Source organism: Lissotriton vulgaris, chromosome 7 (assembly GCF_964263255.1).
Source record: "Lissotriton vulgaris chromosome 7, aLisVul1.2, whole genome shotgun sequence".
NCBI lineage: Eukaryota > Metazoa > Chordata > Amphibia > Caudata > Salamandridae > Lissotriton > Lissotriton vulgaris.
In genome coordinates, this window is record NC_141695.1 from 568,875,422 (window position 1) to 568,892,247 (window position 16,826).

Below are 16,826 nucleotides of genomic sequence, written 5' to 3' on the forward strand. Positions count from 1 at the left end.
GCCATGCATCAGATTCACAGCCACCTGTGCCTGCATTCAAAAACACCTATCATCCGTTGTCAGTCATTAATTGAATTAGCTCATCCTTCCTTACACCCTTCTTTCCCTTTTCTTTCATCCCACCTATCAAGTTAATCTCTGATCTGACTTGGCTTCTCGATAAAACTTTCACAGCTGAGTTGAAGTCAAATTTAGAGGAGGCATTTGTTGCTCATCAACTCCCGCCGCTAATGCTATTGCTAATGTGAAGTCAAGGGTGACTGTCTTCTACCTGGTTGACAAAAACATAGGGCTAGATGTAGGTAAAATAGATTTACCGATTTTTAATTACCGAATTTTACCGATTCGGTAATTAAAAATCAGTAAATCTAAGCTGTGGACATGTAGGTATTCCAGATGTGCTGGAATACCGAATCAGAAGTATTCGGTATTTACCAATTCGGTAAATACCGAATCGGTAATGCCCATTCATTCCTATGGGCTTTGAAGCCCATAGGAATGAATGGGCATTACCGATTCGGTATTTACCGAATCGGTAAATACCGATTTTCACAAGGGTGCAGGGGTGCCATGTGGCAGGCATACATGCCCTAAGGGCAGGTCTGCCTGTCACATGGCATAGGTGTGCATGCACACATGTGCATGCACACCGGAATCAGTATTTTACCATCAAATTGGATTTGATGGTAAAATACCGATTCTGTAAGGCCTCTGGGACTCAGAAGAGTCCCACCTACATCTGGGAGCCTCAGATTCGGTAAATTTACCGAATTTTAATTTTACTGATTCGGTAAAATTACCGATTCGGTAATTTTACCGAATCGGAAAAAAAATGCCCCCTACATACCTGTCACCCATTTACCGATCGGTAACGGCCAAAATCGACCATTACCGATCGGTAAATGGCATGAAACGGCCACCTACATCTGGCCCATAGTTCTTAATTTGTAAGTCTTCTTAACAGCAAAGTGTACTGGTACTGTACAACATATACACCCCTGCAGCGAGCCTACTCTTTAATCTCAAAAATTAAGAAATATATTAGCTTACCACTGCCCCCCACTACTGCGGCATCCCCCAGAGCAGTTCCTGCTGGCACCGCATCCGCCCCTGGAGTGACCACCTCCGCGCTGGCCCAAGCACTGGTGGTGGGCTGTGCCGATGGTGTTACGCCTAGAAAATACATTTAATATTTTTAAATGCCATATACACCACTTCCTTTTTTGTCTAGGAATGAAAAAATATGTTACTACATAAACAAATTTAATTACTTGTGACTCTCTAGTCTAAACTAAAAATTCCCCTTTCAGAAGGGGAGGGTGTTATCATTTATGCTTAGCCATGACATGCTACACTTTTTGGCACAACTGATGAATGCTTGCTTTTTAACAGCCACCATTTTTCTCATAACAGACAGAAGCTTCCCTTCTACGAACAAGAGCAATATATTACTCAGAGTCGTCATCATCACCACCAAGATTTTAAGTTCCAACCATACGTGGGCTCTCCCACAATTAATGTGTAAAATCAGCCACTGTTCAGTTTTCAAGAGTTCACCATAATCTTATATGAAGTTGATTTAAATAAATGTTTTTATAAAATGCACAATTGAAAATGAATATACAGAGTACACACAGAACTAGTTGGTTTACTTTTAATAAAGCTTTAAAACTTACATAGACTCTGTGGTTTTTGGTCATGAGTGAGTGAGCGAAAGGGTTTGCAATTTGCAAGCATGATTCCATGACTCTGAGAGGTCTGGACTCTGACTCCGTAGTCTTATGTTCTGGGTTGTATAATCATTGGGGATCATCGCTGCATTCCGGAGCTAAATAATGACTCTGACACACTAGTTAGTCAGTAAGGAGATTGGGGGTTCATCATCTGTTATGACAGAGGTATGTGGAAACTAAAGTCTAACTGCGCCTATTATCACCAATGCCCTATTTCTTGTCCATAGTTCTGTATGTGCAGAATAGTCCCTGCAACAGTAGTAGTATGTCCTCCTATCCAATCAAAAAGTAAACACTGCTACTGCTTTTCCAGCAGCCGTGAGGGCAACGGCTTTCACTTACCACCTACCTGGCTCCTCTACCGCCGTGAGGGGAATGGCACTCCACTCTGGGTCCTCCACGCCGTGAGGGCAACGGCTGCATTGACATCACGCCGGACCCACTCTGAGCAGCGGACACTACATCTCCCAGCTGCCCCGGGGTCCGGCGCACAAGTGATGCCATCAACGCACCCGGAGGCGCTTTAAGTTCAAGGAGCGCTGAACGTGCTCGGGGCACTCTGCTACTGCTTTTCCAGCAGCCGTGAGGGCAACGACTTTCGCTTACCACCTACCTGGCTCCTCTACCGCTGTGAGGGGAACGGCACTCCACTCTGGGTCCTCCACGCCGTGAGGGCAACGGCTGCATCGAAATCACGCCGGACCCACTCTGAGCAGCAGAGACTACATTTCCCAGCTGCCCCGGGGTCCGGCGCACAAGTGACGCCATCAACGCGCCCGGAGGCGCTTTAAATTCAAGGAACACCTCCCGTCCCGCGGGGCACGCGCGGGCAGCGCCAGGAGAAGCCCGGGACAAGGGCAGGACCGTCTGTGGCTGTCCGGGGCCAGAGGAGGCCGGGACGGGCCACTCCCCTAACATCCCCAAAGGACAACCACGAAGAGAGGACAAATACTTAAAGGTACTGTTATCTGAAACTATCAATACGTGGTTACTCTTGTTTCTAATCCCTCTTCCTGGTACTAGGAGGGAGCATTGACTAGGCAAGGATTAGTCCCCCTTTACTTGTAAAAATGAGTCATATGGTTAAAACCCCAAAGCCTGCTGCTTCTCGCCCCATGACTAGGCAGCAGGTGGCAACAACACAATCCCTTCCTACCCTAACGGCTGTTGACAAGATGCTTCAAAAATCTATTGGGGTAGTGGTAACTGCAATAGAAAACACAGAGAGAAGATTATCAACTACTCCTGCTGCCCCCCTGTCACAGCAAGTGGGGGACTACTCAGTAATTGCAATTAACCCCCCCGATTTAAGTTCCTTCCTCACATCGTCCTTTGCTGAGTTGCCTTGTGCTCAGGTTGCCATAGATGTAGAAGTCAGCTTTCATGCTCCTAGTTCCCCCCTTCCCCCCGCAATCACTGTAGCAAACAAACCGCGCCCTAGAAGTAAGAAAGTTAGATTACCAAAAAAACTAATTAAAAGGACCATGCCCAAACATGACCTTGTAACAGCTACTGCTGGCCCTTCCCTATCGACTGTGGGTGCACCGGTCTGGGTTACCAACCTTGTTGCCGATTTTCAGGCTCTGATGGAGCAGACTATTGGCACACACATTTAACCTTGGTATCTAGGATTGATAGATTGGTTTCTACCCTTAATAATATGGGTCTAGAGAGAACACAGTCTACCAGACCATTGGGGAAGCTTGCCTATAGTGAGGTCGGCGGTATTCCAAAGACTATTCCCAATGGCAGGACCGCTTCACCCAAAAATAGTGCTATGGGGAATCAGGGTACAAGACTAGTTTCAAATATCACTGAGTCTGTCCCTGATTCTTTTAGCCCCTCACCCAGCAATAATACACCCGCTGAAAATTCTCAGGTAATTAGAAACCCTACTCTCGTTTCTGGTAAAACAAAACCCATGCCTAGGGATGGAAAAATAGGAAGTGAAAACAACAGAATGGTGAGGGGGGCTCCTGACCATCGGAATCCAACTAAGAGAAAGGCATTATCTAAAGGTACCTCACTGGAGTTGCCGACCATCGATTGACCCCCAGAATCTCTACCCTATGTCGTAGTACTAACGGGGGTACCGCCCTTAAGCCAGGGAAAAAGTGAAGACCATACAGACTTAAAAAATAAGTGTATACAATGGGTCAATGCCAACAGGCCTCTACCTCCAAATGTTTCAGGGGAAATACTTTCTGTCAGAAGAATAGAATGGATCGGGAGGGGACCTAAAACTATTGCAGGAAACAGCGAAGTAATAAATTTCAGGGATATCAGCGCTGTTGAATACATCTGTAGTATATCCCCCATTAGATCTAATACCCAAATCCTTCGCCTAAATTTGTCATACCTCTATCCCACCCCTTACTTTAGGTCTGGCCATTGTAAAAGTGTCCACTATGGTGAGAGCCATAGAAGTCGCCCATATAGAATGCAACAGGGGGCAACAACCTGGGAGGACACTCATTCATATATTCCTCCACTCTCACTGTTACCTCAAAGAAACAGGTTCAGTGTGTTGGAACAGGTGGATTGACGCCCTATGAATGAGAATTCTCCACTAAATATTGTTAGTGGAACACCTACCCTTGTAATTGCATCGGATGGAAATGATATAACTACTACCCCCGGAGAAGATACAGTACCTCATCCCCTGATCAGGGAGGTAAGGAGAGAAAAGGGGGTAATGGTGTACCAGTTGGGAGCTTGTACTCCCATGGAGGATGTACCTAGTATGGAAACGAGGGAAGGGATAATTCAGTTAGCGACCACCACTAGTGATAGCTCCCCCACCATAGGAATGGGGAAACCACAAGCCAATGTTGAGGTAGCTGATGGAAGTATAAAAATCCTTTTGTGGAATGTAGCTGGGTTAAAAAATAAATTACTTACGCCTGAGTGGGGTCCCTATATGGCATCACATGACATCTGCCTGATGCAGGAAACCTGGGCATTGGAGGAGAGTGTTAGCCCAGGTTATGCAACCTTCAATATCCTGGCAACAACTAGGGGTAGAGGTTGTCCATCGGGTGGTTTATCAATCTGGATGGGTATGCATTTGGGTGTCCAGGCAGCCCAAATACCAACTAATTCCCCTGATGTCCAATGTGTGCTATTGACACCCCAACATATGCCCAAAGTAGCCATAATAAATATTTATTCAAGGCCAGTTAGGGATGGGCAGGAATCAAATACAATCAATGTATTGGATCTTTTTATCCAGGCACTTGACCCCTCAATCGCTAGTCCTTGGTGGCGATTTCAATTGTCAATTCGAGCCTTTGGTCAGCCCCGAGTTGGGCGAACAGGATGATGAAGACTCGTTTTGGCTCATCCCTGACCCTAAGATCCCCTCTGTCAGGGCATGGACCCCGTTGGTCCTGCAAATTAAATAATTTTCCCTTGCAACGTCTCTGCGGGCGTGCAATGGGAGGCTGGACCCTGACCGTCCGGGGTCAGCCACGTTTATTACGGCAGAACAAACTTCCATCATTGATTATATAATGATGGAAGCAAAGCACTGGGATAGATTGAAGGAATGTAGGGTCTTACCGAGGCAAGATAGCGACCACAATGCCCTTGTCTTAACACTTAAGCCAGGGATCTTCGGGCTGACAAACCCTGATGCCGAACCCAATACTGAGATTTTGCCCCTTATGGTAGCCAACAGTAGGTGCAGGGTTAAATGGCCCCACTTTCAGAACTCCCCTAGCAGGCTTGCCGAAATATATCAGATTGCTGTACCTCGGATTATTGAGATGGGTGATTCGGCCTCTAACGGTCAAGCCATAGAAATCCATAGGCAGTTGGCTCTCGCACTGGGGGATGTGTTTTGCCCAGTAAGTGGAAATAAACTGTGAGGGGTTAAGACACACCCCTGGTATGATGACACCTGCAGGAAAGCAAAAAGGGATCTCCTTACGGCAATTAAATCCAAAGATAGTGTAGGAATTAGGCTATCTAGACTGCTTTATAAAAAGGCAATTATTAGAGGTAAGAGGGATTGGGAGGAAACGAGGTGGGAGGACTTGAGATTTGCGCTCCTTTCAAAGGACGCCAAGTCGTCCATTGTTAGCTCAGGTGTAAAAGGGGGAGGGGAGGCCGTTTTCACAAATATTGCGCCCTCAGTGTGGGAGGCACATTTTGGAGCACTATATACAAATTTGGAGAGTGACGATCGTCCTCGCCTAGGCTCCAAACCTGCCCAAGAGTATAGTATGGCAGGGACGACTGATCTGTCCCTGGAAGGAGCTGTGGCCCTCCCGTCATCCCCCGTCCCAGACCCCCACCACGAGTATTGACTGGTGGGGGGCTCGGGCGCGGGGTCGCGGTTGGATCACCTGGATGCTCCGGAGGTGTATCTCCCTGTAATGCCAGAGATCATCACCATGAAGGAGGTAGAATCTGCCATAGCAAGGATATTTCCCAACAAAGCTCCTGGCCTTGATAAATTGCCTGGGGACCTGTTTCGATCTCAGCCTAAAATATGGGCACCATACCTGGTTATACTGGTATCATAATGGTGCCATGAATTATCCATTTGATTACAGGTTTCTCAGAAACCGTCAATGGTAATTTTTCCAGTTTTTCAATGCTCAGCACCATATAGTCTGCTCCTCTTTGTGCCAAAGAGATTTGTTTATCTGTAAGGTTAAACCCAGTAAACAATGATGTTGTGTTGATTAGCCTCCATGGCACTTAGCCTGAACGCATATTTTGCAGTGTCCAGCCTAGCTGCATTATAGAACGTAATTGAGACTGGCCTTGTTGTAACATTAGCAAGTCCTGTTCCATTATGTCTATAGCAGAAGATACAATGCTGTCCAGTGTATATATTCTGGAGGACAGAGTAGTTAACCCATTGTCCACTACAGAGAGAGTTTTTTCCAAGTTAATACGATCAATTTCTCGTATTCTTTCTGTAGTTTCTAATTGTGTCAATTTCCAAGCTTTGTTGTACGCAGCATATATACCGGTGTATATGAAACGTTTCTGCCGTGGTTTGCGAGGTCCCAAAAAAAAATCTCGCAAATCATTGCTTTCTTTAAGTAAAGTTAAGTGTTGTTTAATTTCGGGAAGTGTAGAAGTTTTCGCCATTCAAGGCATAGCTTCCGTACACTATATGTTGTCACTATCCCTGGATGTTGTCTCTGGGAGTAACTTGGATCTGGCCTGCTAAATGTAACCCCCTGTGTTTTGTTCAGGAATCTATCTTGACAGTTATTGGTGTCTGTGGGCCAGATGAACCATTTTTTTCCAATCAGGACTAGTTCTGTTCTTTGTGAAAACATATTGTACATCTATCTCTCCCTCTGATGTATTATTATGTATTAGTGGCTTTGGTATAGACGGTTTATTTAAATCTTTTATTTTTGCTAATCCCAGACAAGATGTTTGTTGCACTGTGTCATTCAAAAACATTATTTGTTCAGGTATGATGCAGGCTCTGAATAAAGCTTCTGAGCCTTTCACCTGCCATTCTTTTGTGCCGTAGACAGTCATTGTCTCTATGTTGTCTTTACAGAAGTCGTAACCTGATGTGGACAACCTAGCATTAAAGTCTATAGAATACATTTGTTAAGGATTGGTCAACATTGTTTTCATTCCTGTCTTATTCATATTTTTTAAATAAAACGTTTCTGGATTTGTAACATTGAATCCTGAGAAATTAGGAAATTTTGGAGGCGTTGGACAAGGTACCCATTGATTATATTTTAAAACATTTCTAGGGTTTGCAGATCTGTGCAAATAGTGATGACCAAAATGATTAAGACAATACATTTGTTTATAGTCTGATGACCCTTCTAAATAGTCATGTTCAGTATATTTTGCAGACATATCGAAATGTGACATCGTGTTATTAATAGTCTCAAAGTCCCAATCATCAGAGAATGTGCTGGGTGTTACAAAGTTATTCAGAGAGACCTTTAACTGATGTGGAATCCTCAGCATTTCCACCGGGCCATATATATCATAGTCAGTTTTATCCCATGCTATACCGCCTGGTATAGGGATGGCTGTGATGTTCACTGATGACAGGTCCCTTTTTTCAACATGAGATGATTTGTGAGGTTTTAGGACCAAGTTGATTTTCTGACTTGCGGTGTCCATTGTACTGTATTTTACATCTATCATTTGTCCCAAGCTTAAAACCAATATTAGCCAGAGCAGGAGGAAAAATTCACTTAAAGAAAACCAAAATTCAATCCATGGTGAAACCAGGTATATTCTTTCAAGTTGATGAAAAAGTTCTGTTGTTTTCTTTGCTGTTGTTTCTTCAAGTTCACTGGGATCCTCAGAAAAGTTATCAAAGTTGATGAAGTATCCAGACGCAGTTCTGTCAAATGTTTGGATGTCATCTGGGTTTTTAGAAATCGCTGGAACGGATCTCTCCTTCATCATATTAGTGTATTCCGGTGCTACATCATTGTAGACTTGTGTTTCTGGTTGAACATTTATTTGGGTATCAAGAGGTACGAGTTCCATTGCTTTGTTGCTCAGTCCTTCTTTTCTTAATACAGGTTTATCAAAGGTGATAAGGCTTTCAGTTTGAACCTCTTGGATTGTAGCAAGATTTGGCTGTCTGCTACATCTTTGGAGTCCACTTGCTCTACTACTTATTATTGGCCACATGTTGTGGTTTTACCAGGTCGATGGATACGACTCTGTTCTCCCTTTTACCATCAAGGGGCGGTAGTACTACTGATCCTGTTCCTTCTATACCTAAGACAGGTACTGTTTTTCTGTAAGAAGGTACAAATTCCTTCTTCACCGCTATTTTTTTCCTGACTAGATCACCAGTCTTTGGAATCCAGACCGGTCTTGCTGGGATAGGTGGTTTATCTTCAGTGGCTGTTGGCTTTTGTGTTGTATTACTCAGACTTCTTCTTGTTTCATTCAAATCCTGTAAGACAGCCACAGGATCTTTGATATCAAAGGGTTTTTGTTCTACCACTGAAGTTTGACAATCGAGGTCTTCAAATATCATTCTACTACCAAATAGTAGCTCATAAGGAGTGACTCCCCCCATAGAATTTCTTGGCAGATTGCTAAGACTACGTTGGACACTTATTAGATGTTTGACGCACCCATCACCCAAACCTAATACATTTGCTGGTTTGGATTGCTTTATGTCACGTTTTTTTCTTTACACTTCTGCATTACCCTCAGGATCGAAGGTACTAGAGGACCTCAATGCAACGCCCAAGCTGACCATGGCCTCCTTGTGAGCCCTAGAGCTAAATGCAGGACCCTGGTCAGAATGTAGCGTGCCAATTGCATATGTGCTAATAAATACTCGCAGATCCTTTATAACAGTTCTGGCGTCAGCCGAGCACTGGGGCCACATCCAAATAAATTGTGTGCAGGAATCCACTGCGACCATGATGTATTTATAGTTACCATTCCGTGTTAAGGGACCACAATGGTCCAGATAACCACACGCTAGTGGTTTATCTGAAATCAGAAGGGGCATTTGCGCCGGACGTTTCACTGTAGAGACTTTCATTTTCTGGCAGATTTCACATTCCAGTACATAGTCTCTAGTTTGTTTCCTCATGCGTGGCCACCAGTATCTCTGTTTTAATAATGATACAGTGGCGGAAACACCTGCGTGTGCAGAAGCGAGCCCTTCATGCGCTACCACTATTAGTCCTAACCTGTGTTCCATGTTTGGTATTGCCCTATCCCCCACTCCAGGGATTCGAGCAAAAGGAACATTGTTTGCATCAGTTATATATTAGTACTTTACTGGAAAGCCTTTCGGGAGTGTCTTACCACTGTTTTTCATTGAAGCAGTAACAGCTTGCATTATTTCGCTGTCTATTTTTGTTTTTGACCGGGTGATAGCGGCTACGGAAGCCGTTTGCACAGCTGACTTCGCGACTTCATCAGCCAATAAATTCCCTGCAACCTGAACGCCATCACGTTGATGACTCAGTGTATGTATCACGTGAGTCTTTTGTAGTTCTTTCTGCAAAAGAACTACTTGTTCTCAAAGCAACTTATGCTTGATTGTGACACCTTTAGGATCTTTTAAGTTCTGCAGATTCTCATTGTAAGACTGGACGCAGTAATACGAATCGCACACTATTAGTGGGGGGAATTCACAATCGGTATTTTCAAGCGCCAACTTGAAAGCCTGTAGTTCAGCTCGCTGAGCGGTACTGCCTCCGAGTGATTGAGTTTTTGTGACCATAGATCTAAATTTGCCTTCGCGCCAGCGACCTTTAACAATCGCGCACGCGGCACTATAGGCTTGTTTACCCCAAATTGCAGGCTGTGCTGATCCGTCTGTATATATTTTACAGCCGTAATGTTCAAGGTGCAAAATTTTGGTCGGCAGAGGACATTCATGTTCATACTGGAGAAGTTCTTGTGTTTTTAATTTTGGGTCAAAAACCTATTCAACGTCTGTTGCAGCAAGAGAGTTAACCCATTGTATCCATCTTGGACGTAAAGCTTTTGCATTCGGGATGCTTGCCTTTGTCACTGCCTCTAAGGCAGGTACAGACCAGAAGGCAGGAAACAGAAGTTTTATTCCGACGGAGCAGAACACGTCAGATCAGACAACAAGGTATCGTCTCGAGGTGCTCTAACAGCCTCTCCGAGGCCTGGCCTCTTATACACTGGTTTATGGCATGTGACCTTTCTTTATTACAATCATAACATTGTGAAGTAAGGAAAAAGACATCCCCATAATCCTCGTGTCAATCCCACCCCCACATACATCCACAATAGAGGTCCTCAACCTGCTGATAAGAGGAGGGGGTCATCACGCAGCTGAGTGTTTCGCCAAGTCTTAGGATGTGTGCGCCTGATCCTATCCCAGGGGGTGGGGAGGCCCTGATCAACAGTGTGTTCTTTGAAGAGGGGCGACTCCATACAATGAGGGGCAGTAAATGGTATCTCCCGGCTCAGGCGATGGCCTCGGACCTGTGTGGACAGTCGGACACGGGGTAAGGGGTCATCAAAGGAGTGGTATTCATGCCGCGTGGACAATTGAGCGCGGAGGGAAGGTTTGTCAACAGAGGGGCATTCATGGAAGGAGAGGAGGTGCTGGTCAGGCGCAGGCGTGACTCCCAAGGACAGGGGCATGCAGAAGGGTTATGCTCATGAGAGGGAGGGAGGGGGAGCCAGGGTGCGCGGAGGATGCTTGCTGGGTCAGAGGGGCGCGCTGGCGATAGATCGCGGACAGGGAGACCATGATACCAAAATGGCCGTTGTGCGCGCCGTACGTGGGTGACAAGCTGGCGCAGATGATGTTCAGCCCGTAAACTAAAATTCCACAGTCCTCCCTTTTAACATGTCTCGCCAACTTGTCAGTTCGGATTTATCCCCATAAGGCCACGTATTTCTTCTTCATAGAGGGGACTCATGTGCTCATTTCGGAAGTTGAGGTTCCGTGACAATTGTAAGTGGTGTTTTCGACTCGCACGAATATGGTCGAGTCTGGTATCTATGAACCGCAAATGACGAGCTTAGTAAGTGTGCGCAGTTTCGCTGTGCTAACTTAAACCGTTCGTTTGTTATGTGGGTTTTTCATCTGTACCCACGGGTTCCATCTTAGATACGGCATCCATTTTGTCTCTTGCCCTCAAGTAGCCAGCGAACGGACGCTGTCCGCTTCGCGACCCTGGGACTCCCAAGATATTTGCGGAAGACACATGTCCTTTGTAAGTGTCTTTATGACGAGGGGGATGCTACTGTAAAGCAGATGGCGCTGCCCGAGGCTCATCTTGCCGCACGGACTTATTGTCTCAGCCGTGCATCTCATTAGGCACATCCCTTTGATGCTTGTATCTCGTGTTTCCCGATACCTCCCCTTTTACACCCTTTCCGATCTCCCCACTGTCTCCGTCTTCCTCTGCACCTGTCTTTGTTCCTATTTCGATCTGTTTTACTGCTGATTGGAATTCGCTAATGATCGGAAGATGGGTTTTTACAGTTGGGAACCGCCAAATGTTTCCGCACTTATGTTCCGGACCTCATGTGTATCAAAGTGACCAAAGCGACCCCTCTGGGGGATAATGGTGGGAACCGGGTTGTAAACTTTTGTGTGCCATGTTGTCTTATGGGTAAAAACTGTATAAAAGGAGCGATCCACAGAACCAATTTGAAGCAGTCTCCCCGAACTACACTCGATGTACTTCCTGTGATTTCTGTGTTCCCTGCAGCAAATAAACCTTGAATCTTTGACGCCGAAGGAAGTGTCCCGTGTCTCTGTCATTCGTACGCCGGAGCAGGTTACCCACGAAGGTTTCAGGTGTTGTGCCCTGGCACCGCTGGGTCTTAAAGAACCCAGTCCTTCAGTTGGCGCCCAACATGGGGCTGCATCAGTGGTACCGGTCCAAGCCCGACGATCGTGAGGAACTTCGTGTGAAATCTCCGAGGGAAGGTGCACTCCGCTTTATCGATCCTGTTGTCGAAACAAGTGGCCCGAAGACTTTTCCCGCGAAGATTCCCGCCTCCTGACGGCTGCGACGGACTGCTGCCCTGACTGTAGACCTGTTTTGGCGCCTGGCGTAGACCTTGGTATAGCGAGACGATTGACGGGCCTTCCTGGTGACGCCATTGAACTTTGAGTTAAGTATTTGTGGGTCGCTCCCAGAGTTCTTGGTTGTTGACACTTTAGCGAGTGTCTTTGTTGTTCACGCTGTGTGAGTGTTTTTGTCGGTGACACTTTGCTAGCGTACCGAGGGTTTTGTTCTTTGCTGGGACTTGGTAAATCCCGTAACCCTTGAAGTTTGTGAAACTCGGCTAGTGTGCAAGATGCCTGGTCGCAGTACTTTGTTTAGTTGTTTCAGGCCTTGTGGTATGGATTCCCGACTGGAGGACTCGTGTCCGATACCTCCGGTTGGAACTCCCACTTATGAATTATATAGCAAACATGGGCTAGGCCCGATTACTTTTAATGAATACTGGATCAAATATACTAAGAAAGATGGTGACCTTCGTTGGCCACCACATGGTAGCTTCGAGGCACCGATCTTAGATAATCTAGAGGTTAAATTGTTCGCGAAAAAGTCAAGGCCGGCCATGTTTGATGCCTTTCGGTTGTGGCGTAAGGAAGCCCGACAGAAAGAAATCAGACAGACTAAACGAAATCAGCGAGATAGTGCTGGTACCATTGTAAAGAAAGCAGAGCAGTTCCAGCATGATAAGGAGGTTAGGGAAAAGGAAGTGTTTGACAGACTGCAGCGTATGACTATAGATAAATGTTATCCTACTTTGCCTACGGAGCCGGAAAAGAAGGATGAGTCAGTTGAGGATCCTTTAATGTCTTATCTTATGAAGTCGCCACCTCCGTACGTACAGGGTACCACAGCCCCTGTGATTCCCCCTATACCTGTTCCTGCACCTATTCTTCCCTTGCCTGTTCCTCAACCTGCACCCGTTCTTCCGACTGTTCCTGCTCCTCCGTCTGTTGCTATTCCTACTGCTCCTCCGCTTCCACATACTCCTGCTCCCGCTACTGCTCCCGCTACTGCTCTTGCTCTGTTAACCCCTGCTGTTGTTTCTGTTTCTACTCCTTCACTTGTTAGTCCTGTGTCCTATACTTCTCCCTCTACTCGTAGTCGTAATTCTCCTCTTGCGGCTAGTTTCTTTCATTCGCTCGGACCTGTCCATGGGTCCGCTGGTTCCGACGGTCCTCAGAGCTTCCTGGAAACAGAGAACGCGTTGCGCTATACAACATGGCGATGGGTTGGATGGTAAATCCTCTTAGAAGTCCACCCCGTGTTGTCCTCGAAACATTTTGTCAATTCAATATACCAACCCAGAGATATGTGTTTAATGAAATGTGTAAGTTCCTTCATGATCAGATAGCGGCCGATGCGCCTGATGAGGTGCTGACCGCCCTGTCTGACCTTCAGCTTCAGTTCTCGAATGGACTGATAGTGGATACTAACGTCCGACGTGCTGTTGAGCGGTTACTATCTTTTCGCCCCGCTCCGATCCCTCATGCATTGTTTGTCGAGGATGTTGAACAACAGCCAGACGACTCTGGCCAATATCCCATGCGTGAAGTTCCACCGGTTTGGATACCACCTAATCCTAATGCTCAACCTCCGACGACAGTGGGGCATTTCCAGAGAATATGGATACATCTTCCATGGAAACGCTCGGAAGTGTTACAGGTGAAGCAATCTTTGCCTGACCCTCGCAAGAATCCTGCAGGGTATTACAAAGAATTATCGCAGCTCGTAGATGCTACAGTAATGAATCTAGCCGATATCGACATGTTGTTCGGCAATGTCGTACCGCAACCAGTATGGGCTAAGATTCGTCATGAAAACCATCCGAATGAATTAGGTGGTGCTTGGGCTGCTATTGTCGCGGCGGATGCCGGACAAACGGCTGCTGCTAAACCCGACCAGCTGATTGTTGATCTTCCTCAACGAATAATAGCGTTAATGAAAACTCTAATGCCAGCCATGAGGGTGAACTGGGACAAATTGTCAGCCTGTAAGCAAAAGAAGGACGAGAGTGTTTCCGACGGTTTGAGGAGGCATTCGTTGACCATAGTGGACAGGATATGGGTACTGAGGGTGGTCAAAGGTTGTTTGTGGATAAATTTGTTTCGAACTTACTGCCCGATTTGAGCAATAAATTGAGGAATTCAGAAAGTGCATGGGCCGTTTCTACTTCAGCTCAGATATTGGCTACGGCACAATATTATGAGAACAGAGAGAAAGAAGAGAGTGACCGTGTAGATAAAAAGACGAAAGAGCTCAAAACTAAAGTGCTGCTTCAGCAAGCGTATCCCCCACGTTCAAATCAGAATAATTCACAACAGAATAGATCGCAACCGCAATCAAACCGATCTCAAAATCGTAATGACTCCTCTTCCCAAAGATCTTCGTTAGGGTACAATCAATGTGCTTATTGTAGACAAGAGGGTCACATAAAATTCAATTGTCCTGTTCTAAATGAACGTAATAGTGGTAACTCGTCTAGAGGAGGTCGGGGTGGTTCGCAGCAGGCACCACGTGGTAGAGGTCGTGGTACTCAGAACAATCGCTCAGATGACTCATCAAATTCCGATAATTGTTTCGATCAACGTGGATCGTCGCAAGGACGATCTGCGGAGTACAATGTAGACGATTATTACGTCGATCAGGGAACTGACGACTGTAATTACTAGGACAGCCATAGACAAGGAGAGGGAGTGGTATCAGTTCCGGTTGATCAGAGAGGGCCTTACGTCGCAGTTGCTACATCGGGCGTCGTTGAGCCTTTTCTGTTGGACACTGGTGCAGCGAAAAGTTCCATTAAGCATTCGAAACTCCCTGGCGCACCTTTGTCTGGCTTAACAAATGTTTCCGTTGGATTCTCTGGCGCCCCTGTTAGCAATCCAGTTTCGCGCCCTTTGCCCCTTAAAATTGGGCCACGTGAGCTAGAAGCTCCGTTGATTTTGACTACGGGTTGTGGTGAAAATCTTTTGGGCCTGGATTTGCTTAAACGTTTGTATGCGACTTTGTATTGTTCTCCTGCGGGTGTAAAGCTTACGTTAGGAGAGAGGGTTGTCTCTCCCATGTACTTGTCCCTCGATAAGCTCCCACCGGAATTGAGTTCTCTTCCTGCGTCTTTGTGGGCAACGGGTCCCAATGATGTGGGCCTACTTGATATCTCACCATATGTTGTTCAGTTGAAATCTAATGTGCGATTGCCACGTATTCCCCAATATCGTATCTCTCTTGATGGTGAGCGAGCACTGTTAGCGATCATTTATGATCTGATCGAGAAAGATGTTATTGAAGAGACTCAGGGAAACGTGTGCAACAGCCCTGTACTGCCCATTCTTAAACGTACTGATCCTTCAAAACCCCCTGTTTATCGCTTTGTTATCGATTTGCGGGAGGTGAATAAAATTGTGGTTCCTCAATTCCCCGTTGTGCCTGACATCACAGCGCTACTGACTCTGATTCCAGCTTCTGCATCGTGGTTTTCGGTGATTGACTTGAAAAATGCGTTTTTCAGCATCCCGATTGCCGAGGAGAGCAGAGACCTTTTCGGTTTCTCTCTTGGTGGACGCAGCTTCCGGTTCAAATGCGCTCCTCAGGGCTACTGTGAAAGTCCATCTATTTACAGCCAAGCCTTGAAGGGTCAACTGGATGCGTTTAGGTTGCCGGCTGGTGCAGCCTTAATCCAATACGTCGATGACTTATTGGTGGCTGCTGATACTCAGGACATTTGCAAAATTGCTACGGTGTCGTTGCTGCAACATCTCTGTGAGCTGAATCATAAGGTGTCCCCTTCTAAACTCCAATATTGTTGTCAAGAAGTAACCTATCTAGGTCACTTATTGTCAAAGGAGGGAAGGAGATTGACCCCAGAGAGAATTGCAGCAATTGCGCGAATGGCTGTGCCAACAACCCAAAGAGATGTGCGTGCCTTTTTAGGTATTACGTCGTACTGTAGGCAATGGATTCCAAATTTTTCATTGCTAGCGAAACCATTAGTGGCTCTTACGTGCAAGGATGTTTCAACTCCTTTACCATGGACGGAAGAATGTCAGAAAAGTTTTTCTGAATTGCGTGATTCATTGTGTTCGGCTCCTGTGTTAGGTACTCCTGACTACAGTAAGCCGTTTACGTTATATGTTCACGAGAGGGAAGGTTGTGCTTTGAGTGTCTTAACGCAACCTTTTGGTGGTAAGCAACGTCCATGTGCATATTTTTCCTCGACCTTGGATCCGGTAGCCAGAGCATTGCCGAGTTGTTTACGAGCAACAGCGGCAGCTGCGGTCTCCATCCGACAATCAGCAGGACTGGTCATGGATAATATGCTTACGGTGATGGTTCCGCATGCAGTCGATACTCTTTTGAATCGTATGAAAACTCAGCACTTGACAAGTGCGAGGTTGTCTGGGTACGAGCTGACGTTGTTGGCAAGTCATATTCAGATAAAACGTTGTAATGTTCTGAACCCGGCAACTTTGTTACCAATTAGCACAGAGTCAGATGAAGTAGCAGAACATGATTGCTACTTGAGGACAGAGGAAGAAACAAAAGGTCGAGTGGACCTTAAAAACACCCCATTGGAAGATCCGGACGGTACACTGTATGTGGATGGGTCATGTTT